Genomic DNA, 14,110 nt, shown 5'->3' with positions numbered 1-14,110 from the left:
GGTGAAGCCCCAGGTGACTGGCTGCTGCATGACTGATCAAATTAGCCTTCTGAAGATTGTCAAGAGAATGTCTGTCAATATCTCTAGACGTTCCATAGCCCATAAATATACCACTATAGGGACGTGGGCCTTTCTTTACACTTTCAATTACATGGGATGAAATAAACTAGATGAAACCACAGATGAGAAAAATACATCAACCGATTCTGCATGGAGGCATTAAATTTGCACCACCTCCTGTTTGCAAACACACCATTGTAAGCCACACGTTTGCAAGCTTCCTGATGGGAGACCCCTTTTGCGTTTTCCTCTGCCTTGTCATGGCTTTTTGCCTCCCAATGAGTCAGCAAGGGAAAACAAAACGAACTCCCCCCCCCCCATTCCTCGACTTGTCAATCACTGCAAACCACCAATCCCAACACAGCAGTTATTTTGGGAACTCAAACTTCTGTTCCCCTATGAACCCAATATATGTTTTAAAAAGGGTACTTCTGCATTATTATGCAGTAACACCACAACACAAAAGCATTTTTAAAAAGATTAACACTTCTGCATTGCTATGGAGAAATATCATAACAATAAAGAATTCCCTCCTCTTTTGGGGATTCTTGGTGTTCTGTTCTCAATTTATATTTGGGTAGATTTGTGAGAGGCTGAACATGGTACTGGACCCCAATGAGTGATTGTGTGTGAATACTAAGGCCTAAAAACAAAGAGCACAGATGCCCAGCAGATCAGAAGAGGGCTGCTTCATCACACGCCCCCCTTTCCCCCATTAAAACCCAAATGCCAACAAACACAAATGGGAATGTGTACTGGCTGCCCGATCACAAAACCTTTGAGTACAATTAACAGAACATTTTATTTTAACTTAGGGAATGTTGCTTTCCTTCTGTAAAGTCCATCTTGAGCAAGTTTATTCAAAGTAATTTTACAACATCAATATTGTCCTCTTGGGCTCATAACTCGATACAAAATATTTGTTCTTCAAATAGAAGCATGACTTCGGTGAACTCCTCCATTCCACCCAGTGACATAGCATGTTCATGGCAATCTCCAAATCCAAAGCAGTGAGCCTTTAGGAGTCACTGGGGACCGAACAACAGTGGGAAAAGGTCAAAGACTGATTCCATGCATATAATTCTTCTTGTAGTACTTTATGTTCAACCAATAATAACAAGAATATTTTCCATTGATGGTAAAAGGGTGGTAGAAAGTACTGTCTAAGTCACAGCCAACACAATGGGTTTTCAAGGTAAGAGAGATTCAGAGGGAGCTTGCCATTGCATGCCCCTACATAGCTACCCCGATATTCCCTATGGTCTCGTATCCAAATAAAAGGAAACCAGGCCAACAACACGTGGTTAGATAACATCAAAGTTGACACTAGCCAGAACATTACAAAACTAAATGAAATGGTGCAATATCATAAATCATGTTGTTCTATAGGATCGCTCGGCTGAATGGCTAACATCAATCACTCTGCTTGGATTCTGTGATATAACAAGCTTGGGGTAGCCTGGGCCAACCAGGTCAGGCACATACATGTTTGTTTTCCATGCTTATTGGGAGGGGGGATTATTAACTTCACCTAATTAGTTCAGTTTATTATATTCCATTAGAACTGCCAATATTTTAACTTGTTATGTCCCTATACTTTCAAGTATCAATTTAACACAAAATAATTTAGCTGATGAAATTTTCTGACATGGAGGCTGAATAACCAGAAGACTGATATTTGCTTAATTTCTGAATATCATGCCGCATTCTGGCACAGGAGAAAGCCAAAGGGAAAGGTGGCCATGTTAGCTATCACACTGTGGTATGAAATGATCTGAGTTGACTAATTCAAAGCAGAAGGAGATTTGTGGTTTTGGCACATTCCTTTCAACCACTCAACAAGTTTATTCAGTTGTTTTCAGTAAAAAAAAGAGACTGAATTCTGCTCGCATTCTAGTTTAATTTAAATATCCCCATTTTAACTTTGCTCCTCTCTTGTGAGAAACTGACAAGTCTTCCTTTTCTGTCTCCTCATCTCCTGCATTTGTAAAATATATGCATCACGTGTATAAATGGTATAAATATAACAGAAACAAAACCATCATCAATGAAAGCAACAAAAATAAGGCCAACTAAAATCAAATGTAAAAAAATAACATATATAACAAAAATGAAATGAAATAGGCCATATTGGTTCACCTTTTTTAGTGATACCCTCTTGAATGCTCTGTGGGACCAGATGCCTTTTGGCAACTCACCAGATCATCTGGTCAGTGACTGGCACAGCTGAATGCTGGCTGCTGTCAACAAGATTGCTCCCCGATTCCCTCTCTGCCCCCACCTCAAATGAGCTCCTTGGCATAATATAGAGCTGTGCAAAGCCAAACTGGAAGCTGAGATGGCTAGAGCATGTGTGGAGGAAGATTTGTGACAAGGTTTCAAGAACATCTAATAGGGTGCTTATGAAAGCCTATGAGATGGAGGTGAAGGTTGCTAATTGAGAGTCTTATGCAATCTCCCTTATGGCTGCTAGATCATGCCCAGCTTAATTATTTAAGGCAATTCAGTCTCTTACTGCTTTCGAGGAAGGGCACCAAAATATTAGTCAATTGGAAATTAGCTGTGAGGCATTTGAGAGCTGTTTTGCAAGTAAGGTCTTGATGCTCTGCCATGACCTGCCACAGTTGATATAGAACTGGAACTGGAGGCACCTTGTCCACTTTTGAGGAGAGTGTTTGATGGCTTTACACAGCTCTTGTTAACCAAAGGGGATGTTTCTTGCATCTGATTTGTCTCAATACGAATGTGTGAATGATTCATACCCATTTAGCAACCCACCATCGATGACAGAGAGTCCTTCAACAAGTATTCTCTTGAAGATTTTGTCATGGGATCCTATAATTTTCTTTCTATTGCCATTCTTTACGTAAAAACACAAAAAGAAGAAGGAGGAGGAGGAGGAGGAGGAGGAGGAGGAGTTGGTTTTTATATGCCGCTTTTCCCTACCCGAAGGAGGCTCAAAGCGGCTTACAGTCGCTTTCCCATTCCTCTCCCCACAACAGACACCCTGTGGGGTGGGTGAGGCTGAGAGAGCCCTAATATCACGGCCCGGTCAGAACAGTTTTAGCAGTGCCGTGGCGAGCCCAAGGTCACCCAGCTGGTTGCATGTGGGGGAGCGCAGAATCGAACCCGGCATGCCAGATTAGAAGTCCGCACTCCTAACCACTACACCAAACTGGCTCTCAGAGACTTTTAATAGTGGAGTACTTTTTTCCTGGTCCTTCCTCTCCCCACAGGAGACTTCTGGATCCTCCTTAAGCTCTTCTCCCCTAAACTATTCCAAGGTTCCTTGTTCCACAGGAGGAGCATTTCAGGAATTGGTTCGGGCTGCCATGGGAGTAGTGAATCATCAAACACCAATCCTGTCCTTGTGCCCATGAAATTTTTTACAAGATACAACCAATAGTATTGAAGGTGTATATATGGCAACAGATCAACAGCCCCAAAATGCAGTGCAAGTTTAACTATGTATACACACACACAATACCTTTATTGGCATAAATTAGTTTAACTATGTTTCTTATGTATCCTGAATGGTTACCATTTTGACCAAATGCTGGCACAATTAAAAAAAAATCATGTTTATGCAATATGTCTGGGAAAGCACATGTGCTCACTTTGTGATGACACAGTTGTATATCTGCACACCTTAAGTTGTTTTGCAGTGGCTTCATCCCACAAGATTTTCAAATGCAGTGTGCCCTGTAAAACATTTGCTGAATTTTTGCTTCGGATGTATTATAATTTCAGAGGCACCATCATATAGAGAAATAAAACCAGACAATAAATGTGTTAAACATGAAACTCACTTGATATATTGTCAACCTCGAGGCTCTTCTAAGAAAACCTGTTAGGAAAGCAAAACAAAACAAAGGAACAACATAAATTCTCTATTTATAAAATTGTTTAGTGACACTGAATAGGACTCCAGTGTGTTTTGAACAATGCCAGCAGACAGAGCAGCATCTTCCATTGTCTTCAACCGCATGTCTAATTTGCTTAATGGTGGCAAAACATAATCATTTGTGAATTGATTTTTTTTAAAGAGGTGTGAACCGTCAGTGTTTCTGTACGGCAGGAAGATTATGCTGGTTTACATTATTCAGACTCGCATTCGGCAGGATTGAATTCCTCAAAAAGCTGTTTGGATTGTGGTTGGAAGATTGCTTTCCAAAGGCTTACGTTTCCTTGATTAATTCCATCACTTCATCCACTCGGGCTGGTGCATGAGTGATTTTTCAAGCATTTGGTTAAGCTAGGCTCATGTTCTCAAGTGGCTGATGGTAGATGATACAAGTATTATATTTGGTTTTCCTGATAAACAGAATGGAGTGTTTACCCTACAGCTGCCATGGGTAAGGGGAGGAGGCATGTTTACCCTTGGAAAGAGTGAGAAGTTTGGCTAGTCTACAGCAAAAATTTGCTGTGCATATCAATGATTGACTGGAGCTTGTAACATCACCCACTTACCTCCATCCTCAGTCCAGTTTTCCAGCTCTTTATAATTTTCTTTTTTTTTTAAGTATGCAATGAAGAAGTGGCGAAAAGAAAGGTTAAATCGGAGCAGCACTTGAAAATGTAAAGAAAAATGGACCTAGAACAAGAACATGAAGATAATGTGCAGTTTTGTTGTTTTGTAATCTGAATCAGAACTCTCTGCTTACTGCTGCCTGCCTAAATAACTCACGTTGTCTTCTCTCATTTAAATACAGTCCAGTACTAAGATCAGGATTCTAGATCTGGGGACAGAAGCATTAGAATGAGGCAAGGAGGATACAGGAATGGAATCCTGATTTTGTGGTAGTTCAGGAGCACAAAGGACATTCCAGAGCATAGAAAGACCATCAGAGGCTAAAAACAGAAATGATATAATGACATGGAATACAGTAGTTTAATTTCAGAAGTCAGCTGTTTACATTCTTCTAAGTGAGTTTGATCCTGATGGATCTGGAAGAAATTGGGGTTAAACAAAAACTTGCTGATTTAACAGGAGAAAATGGTTCGTGCATTGTTGCTCATTCTAACATATGTCAGTGGCCTGGAAAACTCAGTCTGGGAGACCAAAAATAGAAATTATGCCCTGAAACTTTGCCTCATCAAGCATATTGAATCTGAAAACCATATGCCTAAAGATTTATAATGCTGGTGTTTTCTATCATCGTCAGTCCATGAATAAGGGGATAGAGGTCTACAAGGGATCAAATAAAAAGGGAGAACTACGAAAACGCAGAAAAGGATGTCATTTTATAGCAACCAGAATGAATTGGAGTGTAGTAGATGGGTTTTGTGAAAAGCAGGACCTTACAAGCTCTTGACCAGTAAAACAGTAAAGCAATATTTTACATGACATTCTTTGTATATTCCTCACTTCACTTCTTATACTTTTTTCCTAAGATTTTTTCCTGTTTTCTAGCAACATGTGAAAGAAGAAAAACACTAAAAACAAATGAAAAACTATGTTTTAAAATATTTAATCTTCTATAAGTGTAAATAAAGTTGGGGACAGACATGTCAAAGACTACAACAGTCATTTAATTTCCCCTTCTTTCTTTTTTACCATCCAACCCATTTCTGCATGAGTCATTGTATTTGTCTCACCCTCTCTTTGTTTGCGGGTTTTATTCATGCTTCCTGATGATCTTGCCTCCTTCCATGGCTTTCCTGGGGCTGGCATGACTCAGCCTGCTCATTGTCCCACGAAAAGGGAATGCAGATAAATCCACAGTCCCTTTCTTATCATGGGAAACAATGAGCAGCAAGTCGCAACAGGGACATCAGGAAGGGAAAACTTGGGCTGTCCCTTTCCCCATCCTCCCAACTTCCCACCCACCCCTGAGAGTCACTTCTGTCCTCCTCCTTCCATCTTTTTTTTCAAGGGACTTTTTTCAAAGCCTGCTTCTACAGGGTCGGCAAGGGAGCCGGCTACCTGGAGCTGCATTGCAGAGTCAATCTTGTCTTGTGTATATTTTTTTAAAAAAATAAAAGGCTGGAACTGCATTGCTATGAAAATCCAGTGTAGTAAAGTTACACCCAGTCCATTTCTTGAATGCATTGCTTGAATCATGCTTAGGTGGAGAGGTGTTTTTTTTTTTTAGAAACTGTAGCCTGACCATGTGGGAGGGAGCTGGGTCAGAGAGGCAGGTTGCCTCACCTCTGCTCCATTCAGAGCCCCACTGCAGAGCTGAGGAAATGCAATGGGGTGACCTGCCACTTTTCTCCTTACCCCTCTGGACTGTTCACACCTGCAATGCTTACACCATTCCCTGTTATCTTTCCTGCCACTTTTTCCTTCACCCCACTGTGCTGCTCCATTCAGAGCCACATTGTAGGGCCAAGGAAAAATGGCTGCTTTCTCCTTTGCCTTGTTGTGCTGCTCGTAAATCAAGCTCCCATACAAAGGAGGGAGGGGGGAGACACAAAAATAATGCTTGGATAAATCATTATATGTTGTCACAGCTCTGTGTTGCTATGCAGATCTTGATTTTTTTCGTAAAAATATTTTCTATGTATGGGGGAGTTGGAGTCACTCGGATGTGAGAATATGGCACTGAAAGGTGATTGGTGGCTGACACCACATCACAGTGATTGAAAAGCCAAAATGGGGGTGGGGAGCAGGTTGTCCTAACTTCTCAACTGCCTAACTTGTCAGGAAGCAAAAACCTGGGACAAGACTGAGGGATAAAACAAGAGGGTACTCCTGACAAGAAGATGGAAGCTGTGCAGTAAGTGGGTGCGAATCTATAACCAGAAATCAGTGTGCCTTGCCTGCCTCCATGCAGAAATGGTCTTAGTCACTGCTGGCCTATGGCGACACTGTAAGGTTTTCAAGGCAAGAGATGTTCAGAAATGGTTTGTTACTGCCTACCTTCATATCATGACCCTGATATTCCTAGGTTGTCTCTGATCCAAATACTAGCAAGGACCAACCATGCTTAGCTTCTGATGAGAGCAGGTCTGTGATAGTGAGGCAGCTCCTCAGCCTCACCAGAAACACAAATATGTATGTTTCAGAGCATAATCTGATTTAGCCCAGTATCCTTCCAGAACAACAGTAAGTAAGATCTGAAGAGAGCTAAAAGCCAAATGACAGGATGTAAATCTTTCAGAGTAAGAAGCATACCTAAGCTACGATGGATGTCCCCTGGAGTATACACTTGAACAGTGCCTACCCTTGCTGTAGAAGAAAGAATTGTGTTTCTGTCAGTAGTTTGCTTTTTAGAAATCAATTTCAAAATCAGCTCTGCAAGATAAGCATTATGATCTTAGTACCTCAAAGACCCCAGTTGTCATATATAACATCTGGCCTAAAAGAATTTATGTAAGAGCTTCTTATTGGAATGTTTATGATGTGCTGGCCCCCTTACATCTAAAGCACAAAACCTCTAGCAATTCAGCACCAGATGCCTTTCATTCCATAATATTACATCAATCTTTGGTGAAGACAATTCATGTAGCTTTGTTTTCCACTGAGAAAATATCATGGAATCTTCATTGATCCATAATCCAAGTTTAGAGACCTATCGATGATCAAAGGCCAGTGGGAAAACCAGCCAGTCACAGATCTCAGAGCTCTCTCAGCCTTACCTTCCCCAAAGGGTGTCTGTTGTGGGGAGAGGAAGGATGGGCAATTATAAGCCACTTTGAGATGACTTCAGCTAGTAAAAAGCAGGGTACAAAAAAATCTCCAGCTCTCTTTGGGTCCTTAAGAAAAGATTGTCCTTTTCTGTTGGCTGAACTACACATTCCACAAAGCATTTAGTGACAGATGCTTTCAAGCATTTTTTTCTTTGTAATCTGGACAGGTATTCTGGCATGGGTATAGACAAGGCTCAAGCTTTTACTGCTACATATGTTTCTTAAATCAAAAGAGCACAAGGAGGCTGCTTGTTTGTCTTATTTAGGGAAACATACAGGGAACTGATGACAGAAGACACTTTTACCAAATTGGGGAAAACTGTGCTGAAAAAAATGGAAGATCTACTTGTGAAGATGTTGGTATGCCAAGCAAACAGGGTAGGGATATAAGGACTACTTAGCCAAACAAGCTTGGAACAAGCAATTCCAAGTAGTACTGCCAGCTTCTAAGGGATTAGCCTTACATTTGGCTTGGGGCTGTGCAGGCCTGAGAGGTCATGAAGGCAAAAGCCATTTTTGATGCTGTCTTCCTGAATTGCTGGTCCCAGAAATGCTACAAATGCCTGGCTTCTTTGAGCAGAAATCTAGCCCTGCCACTGTCAGCCCAGGGGTTGCCTTACCCTGCAGGAGTTCCAGGGGACCATTTTAGGTTGGGAAAGTAATAATGGTTTAAACTCCTCTGTCTACACCATGGTTCCAACCTGGGTCTGATAGTTAGAAGGGAAAATCCTTGGAAGCTTCAAACATGCAACTTCGCTTGTAGCTTATCAATCAAAAGTAATAAAATAATAAGCGATTGAAATACTGCTAGAGCTTAAGGTTCAACAGGGTACCTCGCAAAGCTGTCATTTTCTCCAGATAAACTGAGCCAGTTTGGTGTAGTGGTTAGGAGTGCGGACTTCTAATCTGGCATGCCAGGTTCAATTCTGCGCTCCCCACATGCAACCAGCCGGGTGACCTTGGGCTCGCCACAGCACTGATAAAACTGTTGTGACCAAGCAGTGATATCAGGGCTCTCTCAGCCTCACCCACCTCACTGGGTGTCTGTTGTGGGGAGAGGAAAGGGAAGGTGACTGTAAGCCACTTTGAGCCTCCATCGGGTAGAGAAAAGCGGCATATAAGAAGAATATTTATATCATTTATTTATTTATTTATTTATTTATTTATATTATCTGTCTCATCTTTGTCATTGCTGTTGTTATTTTGATACTATGATTTATTTTTCAATTGTTTTAGTGCTTTGCAATTGTTTTAAATTATTGCATACTGTTTCAGGAATGTTTGCTGATAATAGTATTTAGAATTCTTCACACACGTTATCTTTTTTGGAATCAGTACAGATACTATGAAAGTAGGCCAATATGATTATCCCCCTGTCATAGATGGAAGGCTAAGGGTGAAAGAGGCAAGCATAAGGCCACTTAGGGAGTTCATGGCAGCCTTAGGACTGAAGCAGGAACTTCCTGATTCATACCTCAGCATTTTAATCCCAGCACTATGCCATTTATATCCAGGGTTTAAATGTCAGGTTGGACACAAAGTTCAAGAAACAGGACTTTTCCCACCTCATCCCTCCAGCAATAATCCAATCAAATTCTGTTCTTAAGGTCACAGAACAGTCACAAGGGAGTTTGTAGAGAGTGTGAAAAGGAGGTCTGGGGATGGATAATTGGCTAAAAATACCTCCTTCTCCAGAGATGCTGTTTGACTGAAATAAATGCAATTAGATTGGCAGAAGAGTACCTATGGATCTGAACCATTAGTTTTGAAAAATAAATCTGCATAAGATATATGGAATTATAGTTCAAAGAAGGAAAAAAGGAAAAATCTACTATCTTGAATATCTCTGGACTGATATTGCTTTGATTTCAGGGTGTTACAGCTTAATGAAGTATATTGCAAGAGATTTTGAAACCATTTTATAAAACATGATTTGTATTCCAAATTGTAAAGCTACCAGACTGGATTTCTGGAAATAGATATGTAGCATCACTAAACACACAATCTCCATTAAAAAAACAAACCACAAAAAACCCTAATTGTATATTAGATCTTACCAAATCATCATTCCCTTGGAATATGTATGAAAAAGATACTAGCCTCCCTGCCTGAGAATCCACCCCCCCCCCCAAAAAAAAAACACACTTTCAGAGGTCTGACTAAATCCTTCAGAAAGGTTTTAATTATCAGGAGGAGGAGGTTTTTTAAAAGTGTTAATACTTAATTTTTTGCATGATTGCCTTAAAACCTGTTGTTACCTACCCTGAGCCAATCAGGAAAGGGTGAGATACTAGTATTAGCATTAGCATTAGTATTACTTTATCAAACTATCAATTGTTAACCAATGGCAGTGATGTCACACTGTCTATTATATATCATGGTTCTATTCAGCTAAAACATACTTCCTTTTGAATCTTTTAAAGTACCTGTTACATCAAAGACATGGGTAATCAAAACTAAAAATGAATGCTAGATAATCAACATTTTCCTCTGGAGATGAGTTACGTGAAAAGCAACTCTGCAAAAATAAAATGAGCAGTGCTTAACATTGCAATTTATCCACTTCAGAAACAACTCTTTTAAAAAGTTAATACACAGAGAAGTTAACAGAATGGAAGTGACATAATGAATGGGGCCTTTACAGTAGGATAGCAACAGAAAGTATTACAGCATTTTAAGGCTGACAGTGAAACAATTGAAATTGCTTAAGCTTTTCTATTCCTTGGCTTAATCATCAACCCCCAAATCAGCAATCTGCAACCACAAAATTAGAAGGAAACTGAGAATTGCAAAGGCAACAATGAAGAGACTAGAGAAGATCCTTGAGTATAAGGACCAAGATCAAGACAATCAATTCCCTATGGAAGTGAAAGTTGAGGAAAGCTGTCGGGAAGAAAATGCATTCATTTGAAATGGAGTGTTTTACAGATACCATGGATTGCCTAAAAAGACAAGTAGGTCCTATATCAATTCAAGCTTTGAATCTTCCCTAAAAGCTAAAATGACTAATCTAAGGATATCGTACTTTGGTCACATCATGAGAAGACAAGACTCACTGGAAAAGAAAATGATGCTAGAAAAAGTTGATGGCAGCAGTAAAAGAAGAGGAGTCAATGTGAAATGGATTGACTCAATACAGGAAGCCATGACCTTCAGTTTGTAAGACCTGAGCAAGGCTGTCAGTGCTAAGATTTTTTTTAACAATATCCCGGGCTACTGTCCAGGCAGTGAAAGTACAAAAAAAAAAGAGGATTGTTTTAGTCCAAGGTCATCTGTTCTATGAATCTTTAATAACAGTTAAGGTGTTTCCATAGAAAAGATAATTAAAGTGACAAAAAACTGACATCTTATACAGTTTCATTAAAAAAAAACTTCATCAGCTGCCCATATAACTCAAAATACAACATCAAGCTTTCATAGAAAGCTAACAACAGTCTCTAATTGGTTTTTCACTCTCATAGAATCATAGAGTTGGAAGGGACCATACAGGCCATCTAGTCCAACCCCCTGCTCAACACAGGATCAACCCTAACCATAAACTAATTGGGGTTACAGAAGGCTGAAGCCTCCGAGCTGTGAGAACTCAGTGTTATACAAGTGTCTTATATGATAGCTGATGAAGTTATTAAAATGAAACTGACTGTACCGGATGTCTGTTGTAAGGAAACAGTTTAACTGAAATTGAAGATTCACAAAACAGATGACCTTGGACATATATATATGTATGTCCCTATTAATGACCAAAATGTCTTTATATATATCCTTGCTATTGCTAAAGACATTTTTGGTCATTAATTCATAGGGTCACCACAAGTCAAAAGCAACTTGATAGTACTTAACACAGACAGCAATAGGAAACAATAGCATTTCTCTTTTATACAAATAGCTTTGCCCATAAGGCTGGGAGTTCAATCCCAGCAGCCGGCTCAAGGTTGACTCCGCCTTCCATCCTTCCGAGGTCGGTAAAATGAGTACCCAGCTTGCTGGGGGGTAAATGGTAATGACTGGGGAAGGCACTGGCAAACCACCCCGTATTGAGTCTGCCAAGAAAACGCTAGAGGGCCAAGGGTCAGACATGACTCGGTGCTTGCACAGGGGATACCTTTACCTTTACCTTTACCAATCCAGATTCAATTCTTAGCCAAGCAAACACAACTGTTGAATCTTGCAGACTTAGGGGATGGTACCAACAGTTAGTTGTAATCATAGAATCCAAATGGATCTGTGTGTGTCTGTTTGTCTGTGAGAGAAAAAGAATGGTATTCTAGATCTAGAAGAAGAAGAGTTGGCTCTTATATGCCACTTTTCTCTACTTGAAGGAGTCTCAAAATTACAGCTGCCTTCCCTTTCCTCTCCCCACAACAGACACCCTGTGAGGTGGGTGAGGCTGACAGAGCCCTGATATTACTGCTCAGTCCGAACAGCTTTATCAGTGCTGTGACAAACCCAAGGTTACCCAGCTGGCTGCATGTGGGGGAGTGCAAAATCAAACCCAGCTTGCCATATTAGAAGCTCGCCATATTAGAAATCTGCGCTCCTAACCACTATACCTTCATCCCATTCTGTGTGGAGTTAAGTGCAGTCTTTTACACTTCACAGTGTCTGTGTTTCCAATTGGGAGGATCAACTGTCTCAAATGTGGTGCCGTCCATTTGGACTCAACTCATGGTAACCAGGAGATGGCTACTACAAGTTATTGTTGTATTAACTTCTGATGTTGTTTGGACCAGTCCTACATCAGTGAGCACCCAAAGAAAGAAGGAGGTAGGATTTCATATAAATCATAGAATCATAGAATAATAGAGTTGGAAAAGACTTCCTGGGTCATCTAGTCCAACCCCATGCACTATGCAGGACACTCACAACCCTATCGCTCATCCACTGTAACCTGCCAAGCCCTGGAACCTTCACAGAATCAGTCTCTCTATCAGATGGTTATGTAGCCTCTGTTTAAAGATCTCCAAAGATAGAGAACTCACTACCTCCCAAGAAAGCGAGAAAGCTTTCTGCTTAGAATCCATTTGTGTTCCAAATCTGTTCTTAACATGAGGATAAAGTCTTCAATAAAACATGTTCTGCCTTGAGAATGAAATCTATGTAGTCATAGCAGTCCTCTAATTTTATAGGCAGGAAGAAGTCAGGGATGTTAATGATGGAAAAAAGGTTTTTTTTATTCATGCTGAGACATTCTGGTAATAAATTGGCTTGGTGAAATGGGAAAGTGGAAATGTCTCTGGGATTCTGCTTAATCTTAAATATACTCTTCTTGCCTGTCAAGACAGAGACATTTCTTTGAAAGTAAACATGCTGGTATTCTTTCGGCTAATACCACCAAAGCTGCAAGTAACAGTGCCAGAAAACCTTTTGGATGAAACAAGGAAAATTGCAGGGAAAACAGTGTTGTAGTAAAAGACTGCTTTCAATGCATTTGTTTGTTTATACATTATTAAGTTTTGCTGGGGTTATTCTTTGCCTAGGGTTACTCTGACCCAGTTATTTTAGTTAACATATCCTTGGATTGCCTAGAAACTATAGGAGGAAGTCCCAATAACTTTTTGTACAATTATGACATTGCTAAACTGTTAGCTAAAGAGCCTCTTGTGGCGCAGAGTGGTAAGGCAGCAGTCCTGCTGTCAGAAGCTGTCTGCCCATGAGGCTGGGTGTTCAATCCCAGCAGCCGGCTCAAGGTTGACTCAGCCTTCCATCCTTCCGAGGTCGGTAAAATGAGTACCCAGCTTGCTGGGGGGTAAATGGTAATGACTGGGGAAGGCACTGGCAAACCACCCCGTATTGAGTCTGCCATGAAAACGCTAGAGGGCGTCACCCCAAGGGTCAGACATGACCCGGTGCTTGCACAGGGGATACCTTTACCTTTACCTTAAACTGTTAGCTAAGCACATCTTATCCCAATTACAACTTTGTTCCCTTGTAAGGAAGTAGCATCCATTTGTTTATATGGGAATCATGGAAGTGAAACTGGCAAAACCCAGGGCTAAATCTTCCCTAAGCCCCTGGTGAAGCCGGTGTCTAGTTGGGGAAAGGTGCAATAGGTAGAGATATGAATATAAAGCCTCCCCTCCCATCATTGTTCCCCATAACTCAAAAGGTGCCAGTCTAATGTATGTAGCCCTATCTTGACTGCTACTTATTGTGTGATGCTAAAATAGGCTGGAACTCTTTGGAGAGATCAAGACTGAAGATTTGGGGTAAAACTTGGGGTGGGCAAGGTCATGGAGGGGAGGGTGATCAGCAGGTATGTGATCTTTTGTGCAGAGGCAGATGTGAATCTGGTTGCAGTAAATACTGTTTCATAGTCTAACCACTCTACTATGAAGGTCTGACTCTATATACTTCCCCCCCCCCTGGGCAGGGAGCACATTTCAGCCCACCCACAGGGACTCATGAATACAGATGG

At 40.8% G+C, this 14,110-nt stretch overlaps 1 long non-coding RNA gene across 1 annotated transcript; it reads right to left on the bottom strand.

Moving 5' to 3' along the window:
• Positions 1 to 900: 900 nt before the first annotated feature.
• Positions 901 to 3,912, bottom strand: LOC143842601 (uncharacterized). Its single transcript, XR_013233211.1, has 2 exons — positions 3,870 to 3,912; positions 901 to 1,088 (listed from the first exon to the last, which is right to left on the bottom strand). It is a non-coding gene; the product is annotated as an uncharacterized LOC143842601 (long non-coding RNA).
• Between the last annotated feature and the right edge of the window lie 10,198 nt (positions 3,913 to 14,110).

The sequence above is a fragment of the Paroedura picta genome, chromosome 8, assembly GCF_049243985.1.
Source record: "Paroedura picta isolate Pp20150507F chromosome 8, Ppicta_v3.0, whole genome shotgun sequence".
Taxonomy (NCBI): Eukaryota; Metazoa; Chordata; class Lepidosauria; order Squamata; family Gekkonidae; genus Paroedura; species Paroedura picta.
Note: the sequence above shows the minus strand (reverse complement) of the source record. Positions and strands in the feature narration are given on the sequence as shown.